Source organism: Sapajus apella, unplaced genomic scaffold, assembly GCF_009761245.1.
Source record: "Sapajus apella isolate SASKATOON/1434 unplaced genomic scaffold, GSC_monkey_1.0 scaffold5, whole genome shotgun sequence".
Taxonomy (NCBI): Eukaryota; Metazoa; Chordata; class Mammalia; order Primates; family Cebidae; genus Sapajus; species Sapajus apella.
The window spans coordinates 38,632,139-38,639,727 of record NW_022436945.1 but is presented as its reverse complement, the minus strand read 5'-3'; positions in this window follow the sequence as shown (position 1 = coordinate 38,639,727).

Genomic DNA, 7,589 nt, shown 5'->3' with positions numbered 1-7,589 from the left:
TGTGTGTGTGTGTGTGTGTGTGTGTGTGTGTGTGTGTGTGTGTGTGTTTTGGTGGAGTCTCACTCTGTTGCCCAGGCTGGAGTGCAATGGCTCAGTCTCAGCTCACTGCCGCCTCTGCCTCCTAGGTTCAAGAGATTATCCTGCCTCAGCCTCCCAAGACCTGGGATTACAGGCACCTGCCACCATGACTGGATAATTTTTGTATTTTTAGTAGAAACAAGGTTTCGCCATGTTTGCCAGGCTGGTCTCAAACTCCTGACCTCAGCCTCCCAAAGTGCTAGGATTACAGGTGTGAGCCACTGGACCCAGCCAATAATTGATTTTCTACAAAGTACTCCAGAAGATAGCAAATGTCAATAGGGTTTCTTTTTAATTATTAAAGAATGCTCCATATCAAATTTGTTTGGGAAGGGCTGAGATAAAGTAAGTTAAGCAGGTTTATTTACAGCAGGATTTTTCAGAGCCTTTAATATGCTTACAGGCATTGTGAATTCTAAACAGGGATATAAAGCATGAAGTGTTCCTAAAATTATTTCTTTAGGAAACTCTTCATTTGTGGAGCATCTCCAGGAAACTGGAGACCCATGATACATAATTTGAGAAATGATGTCTTACTGAAATCTGAGCATTTACACAGCAGAAAGTTAGTTTCTATGTAGGCAACAAAATACAGAAGAAATTGAAGACAGATTTTTCCTCTTGAAGAGCTTTGACTCTAATAAGGAGTCCAGCCTGAAACACATGTAGGGGATATCCACAAATAAATGAAAACCAACATGAAAGTACACATTGAGGTGTAGAATCATCAGAAAACTAAAAAGAGATGGATGAAATTAAACAAGAATAGTTTCATGGAAGAAGTAGGATTTTGGGACAGAAATTTTTTCATGAACTAAAGATAATTACTCATGAAAGAAAACTTGAAAAAAAAGTACAATACAGTAACTCATACACATATGTACATTCATTATATATATATATATATATGTATGTATGTTTATATTTTTTCTTTTCATGTGGTAGGATTTTCTACCAGTATTTTTTTTTCACTGTGGTAGGAAAACACAACAGAGAATTTACTATCTTAAACTTTTATATACAATATTGTAGTGTTAATTATATGCACATTGTTGGGCAATAGATCTCTAAATATTTTTTATCTTGCAAAACTGAAACTCTATATTAATTGAACAACAACTTTCTTTTTTCCTCTCCTCCCAGCTCCTGGCAACCATCACTTTATGTTTCTAAGAGTTTGACTATCTTAGATAACTTATGAAAGTGTAATCATGCAGTACACTTGACCCTTGAACAATGTAGGGGTTAGGGTGTCAAGTTCCTAATCTGCATATAACTTTCAGTTCCCCCAAAACTTAATCACTAATAGCCTACTATTGACCAGAAGCCTTGCCAATAACATAAACAGTTGATTAACACATTTATTATATGATATGTTCTTACAATAATGTAGGCTAAAGAAAAGAAAATGTTATAAGAAAATCAATACATATGAAACTAAACAACAGCGCACATAGCCAAAGCAATACTAAGCAAAAAGAACAAATCTGGAGGCTTAACATTATCTGACTTCAAATTATACTACAAGGTTACAGTTACCAAAACAGCATGGAACTGGAATAAAAATAGGAACATAGACCAATGGAAAATAATAGAAAACCCAGGAGTGAAGCCAAACAAATAAAGCCAACTAATCTTCAACAAAACATACAAAAACATTAAGTGGGGAAATATACCCTATTCAATAAACAGTGCTGGGAAAACTGGCAAGACGCATGTAGAATAAAACTGAATCCTCATCTCTCATCTTTTACAAAAATCAAGTAAAGATGGATCAAAGACTTAAATCTAAGACCTGAAACCATAACAATCCTAGAACATGACATTGAAAAAACTGTTCTAGACATTGGCTTAGGCAAATAATTCATGACTAAGAACCCAAAAGCAAATGCAACAAAAATAAAAAACAAATAAATGGGATCTAATTAAATGAAAATGCTTCTGCACAGCAAAAGAAATAATCAGCAGAGTAGACAGACAACCTACAGAGTGGCAGAAAATATTTGCAAATCATGCATCTGACAAAGAACTAATTCCCAAAATCTGCAAGAAACTCAAACAAATACACAAGACAAAAAGTGAATAACCCCATCAAAAAGTGAGCAAAGGGCATGAATAGACAATTCTCAAAATAAGATATACAAACAGCCAACAAACATTAAAAAATGCTCAATATCACTAATATCAGGGAAATGCAAATTAAACTACAATAAGATGCCACCTTATTCCTTTAAGAATGGCCATAATTTTTAAAAAAAGTAGATAATGTTGGCATGGATGTGGCGAAAAACAGATAATGTTGGTATGGATGTTTACTCTGGTGAGAATGTAAAATAGTAAAACCACTATGGAAAATGATGTGGACATTCCTTAAGGAGCTAAAAGTAGAACCACCATTTGATCCAGTAATCCCACTACTGGGTATCTACCCAAATGAAAATAAGTCATTATATGAAAAAGACACATGTACATACATTTATAGCAGCAAAATTCGCAATTGTGAAGTATGAAATCAACCTAAATGCCCATCAGCCAACAAGTAGATAAAGAAGTTGTGGTATCTATACACCATGGAATACTACTCAGGCATAAAATGGAAGGAAATAATGACCTTTGCAGCAACTTGGATGGAGCTGGAAGCCATTATTCTAAGTGAAGTAACTAAGGAATGGAAAACCAAACATCATGTGTTCTCACTTATTAGTGGGAACCAAGCCATAAGGATGCAAAGGTATAAGAATGATACAATATAATAGACTTTGGGGACCTGAGGGGACGGGTTGGAGGAGGGTGAAGGATAAAAGACCACATACTGAGTACAGTGTACACTGCTCGGGTGACAGGTGCACCAAAATCTCAGAAATCACCACTAAAAAACTCATCCATGTAATCAAAAACAACCTGTAACCCAAAAAATTATTAAAATAATATGTTTAAAAGATGGGCAAAGGATATTTACAGATACTTGTCAAAAGAAGACACACACAACAGATGAAAAAAATGTTCAGTATCACTAATCATTAGGGAAATACAAATCAAAACCACAATGAGATACCACCTCACAGCAGCCAGAATGGTCATTACTAAAAAGTAAAAAAATAACAGATGCTGGAGAGCTTGTGGATAAAAGGTGACACTTACACACTGCTGGTGGGAATATTAATTAGTTTAGCTACTGTCGAAAGCAGTCTGGAGATTTCTCAAATAATTTAAAATATAACTGCTATTTGACCTAGTAATCACATTACTGGGTACATACCCACTGAAATAGAAATCCTCCTACCATAAAGACACATGCACATATATGTTATGTTCGTCTCAGCACTCTTTACAATAGCAAAGACATGGAATCAAACTAGATGCCCATCACTGGTGGACTGGATAAAGAAAATATGGTACATATACACCACGGAATACAAGACAGCTACAGTATTTAAAAAAATGAGATCATGGCCTTTGCAGCTACATGGATGAAGCTGAAGGCCATACTCCTAAGTGAATTAATGCAGGAACAGAAAACCAAATATTGCATGGTCTCTCCTGTAAGTGAGAGCTAAACACTGAGTACAAATGGACACACAGAAGGGAACAATAGACACTGGGGCCTATTTGAGGGTAGAGGATGTGAAGAGAGTGAGGACTGGAAAACTGCCCATTGGGTATTACGCCAATTACCTAGGTGATAAAACCAAACCCCTGTGACACATAATTTACCCATGTAACAAACCTACAAATGTGCCCCTTGAATCTAACACAGAATTTGGAAAGAGAATAAATAAATATTTTTTAAAAAAGAAAATCATAAGGAAGAGAAAATATACATTTACAATTTATTAAGTAGGAAAGAATCATCATAAAAAGTCTTCATCTTCATTGTCTTCACACTGAATAGGCTGAGGAGGAGGAAGAGGAGGGATTGGTCTTGCTGTCTCAGAGTGTCAGAGGCAGAAGACATAGATGAGGTGGAAGGAAAGGCAGGAGAGGCAGGCATACCTAGTGTAAATTTTACTGAAAAAAAATTCATGTATAAGTAGACCTATGCAGTCCAAACTTGCGTTGTTCAAAGGTCAACTGTGTTTGTCTTCTTGTGACTTATTTCACTTAACATGACATTAAATTTCCCCCGACATAGCATATAATAAGAGTTTCCTCTATTTAAAGGATGAATAATATTCCATTGTATGCATATCTAGTTAATCCAATCATCTGGTGATGCACATTTAAGTTTCTTTTACCTCTTGGTTATTGTGAATAAAGCTACAATGAACATGGGTGGGTAAATATCTCTTTGAGTCCCTGTTTTCAATTGTTCTGGATAAATACTCAGAAGTATGACTGCTAGATCATGTGATAATTCTTTTTAATTTTTTAACTTTTATTTTAGGTTTAGGGGTACATGTGAAGGTTTGTTCTATAGGTAAACTTGTGTCATGGGGGTTTGTTATACAGGTTATTTCATCACCCAGGTGTTAAGCCTAGTACTCAATAGTTTTTCTTTTTTTAATCCTCTTGAGGGATCCTCCTTCCACACTCCACCCTCCAGTAGGCCCCAGTGTCTGTTGTTCCAGGCTGTGTGTCCATGTGTTCTCATAATTTAGCTCTCACTTGTAAGTGAGAACAGGTGGTATTTAGTTTTCTGTTCCTGAGTTAGTTTGCTAAGGACGACAGCCTCCAACTCCACCCATGTTCCCACAAAAAATACAATCTCATTCTTTTTTATGGCTGCATAGTATTCCATGGTATATATCTACCACTTTTGCCTTATCCAGTCTGTCATTGATGGGCATCTAGGTTGAGTCCAGGTCTTTGTTATTGTGAAGTACTGCAATGAACGTTCTCATGCATGTGCCTTTATAGTAGAATGACTTATATTCCTCTGGGTATATAACCAGTAATGACATTGCTGGGTCAATTAGTAGTTATGCCTTTACCTCTGTGATGAATCACCACAATGCTTTCCACAATGGCTGAACTAATTTACACTCCCACCAACAGTGTAAAAGTGTTCCCTTTCTCCACAACCTCACCAATATCTGCTATTTTTTGACTTATCCGTAATAGCCATTCTGACTGGTGTGAGATGGTATCTCATTGTGGTTTTGATTTGCATTTCTGTAATTATCAATGATTTTGAGATTTTCTTCATATGCTTGTTGGCTGCATATACATCTTCTTTTGAAAAGTGTCTGTTCATGTCCTTTGCCCACTTTTTAATGTAGGTTTTATTTTATTTATTTATTTTTTTTGTAAATTTGTTTGAATTCCTTATAGATGTTGGATATCAGACCTTTGTCAGATACATAGTTTGTAAATATCTTCTCCCATTCTATAGGTTGTCTGTTTATTCTGCTGATAGTTTCTTTTGCTGTGCAGAAGCTCTTAAGTTGAATTAGATCCCATTTGTCAATTTTTGCTTTTGTTGCAGTTGCTTTTGTGTCTGTCATGAAATTTTTGCTCATTCCTGTGTGCAGGATGGTATTGCCTATGTTGTCTTCCAAAGTTTTTATAGTTTTGAGTTCTACATTTAAGTCTTTAATCCATCTTGAGTTAATTTTTGTATATGATGTAAGGAAGGGGTATAGCTTCAATCTTCTGCATATGGCTAGCCAGTTATTCCAGTGCCATCTATTGAATAGGCAGTCTTTTCCCCATTGCTTGTTTTTGCCAGCTTTGTCAAAGATCAGATGGTCATAGAATAGATGTGCAGTATTATTTCTGTGTTCACTTTTTTGTTTTATTGTTCTATGTGCGTGTTTTTGTACCAGTACTATGCTGCTTAAGTTACTGTAGCCCTATAGTATATTTGAAGTCAGGTCATGGATGCCTCCAGCTTTGTTCTTTTTGCTTACAATTGCCTTGGTTATTCAGGCTATTTTTTGGTTCCACATGAATTTAAAAAAAATTTTTTCTAGTTCTGTGAAGAATGTCGGTGGTAGTTTGACAGGAATGGCATTTAATCTGTACATTGCTTTGGGAAATATGGTCATTTGAATGATATTGATTCTTCCTATCCATGAGCATGAAATGTTCTTCCATTTGTTTGTATCTTTCTGATTTCTTTGAGCAGTGTTTTGTAATCCTCATTGGGGAGATCTTTCACCTCCCTGGTTTGCTGTATTCCTATGTATTTTATTGTTTCTGTGGCAGTTGTGAATGGGATTGTATTCCAGATTTGGCTTTCAGCTTGACTGCTGTTGGTTTATAGGAATGCTAGTGATTTTTGTACATTGATTTTGTATCTGAAACTGCTGAAGTTATCAGCTAAAGAAGGTTTTAGGCTGAAACTGTGGTTTTCTAGACATAGAATTATATTTTCTGCAAACAGGGACAGTTTGATTCCTTCTCTTCCTATTTGGATGCCCTTTATTTCTTCCCCTTGCTTGATTGCTCTGGCTAAGACTTCCAACACTATGTTGAATAGGAGTGGTGCTACAGGGCATCCCTCTCTTGTGCCTTTCAAGGGGAATGCTTTTAGCTTTTGTCCATTCAGTATGATGTTGCCTATGGGTTTGCCATAGATGGATCTTATTATTTTGACCTATGTTCCTTCAGTATCTAGTTTACTGAGAGACTTTAACATAAAGAGGTATGGACATTTGTCAAAAGCCTATTCTGCCTCATCTATTGAGATGATCATGTGTTTTTTGTCCTTAGTTCTCTTTATATAATTAATTATATTTATTGATTTGCATGCATTGAACTAACCTTGCATGCTGGGGATGAAGCCTACTTGATCATGGTGGATTAGCTTTGCGATGTGTTGCTGGATTCAGTTTGCCAGTATTTTGTGGAGGATTTTGGCATCAGTGTTCATCAAGGGTAACTGGACTGAAGTTTTCCTTATTTGTTGTGTCTCTGCCAGGTTTTGGTATTAGAATAATGCTGGCTTCATAGATTAATTTAGGGAGTAGTCCCTCCCCCTCAATTTTTAAAAATAGTTTCAGTAAAAATTGTACCAGCTTCTTTGTACATCTGGCAGGATTTGGCTGTGAATCCATCATGTCCTGTGCTTTTATTGGTTGATAGTCTATTTATTACTGATTCAATTTCAGAGTTCATTATTGGTCTGTTCAGGGAATCAATTTCTTCCTGGTTTATTGTTGGGAAGGTGTATGTGTCCTCCTGGAATTCATCAATCTCTTCTAGGTTTTCTAGTTTGTTCACATAGAGGTGTTCATAGTACTTTCTGATGTTTATATTTATCTTTGTGCTTTCAGTGGTAACATCCCATTCATCATTTCTGATTGTGTTTATTTGAATCTTCTCTCTTTTCTTCTTTATAAGTCTAGCTAGCAGCCTATGCATCTTGTTAATTTTTTCAAAAAATAAACTCCTAAATTTGTTGATCTTTTGAATAGTTTTTCATGTCTCAATTTCCCTCAGTTCAGCTCTGATTTGGGTTATTTCTTGTTTTCTGCTAGTTTTGGATTTGATTTGTTCTTGCTTCTTTAATTATTTCAGTTTTGATGTTATGTTATTAGTTTTAGATCTTTCCAACTTTTTGATATGGG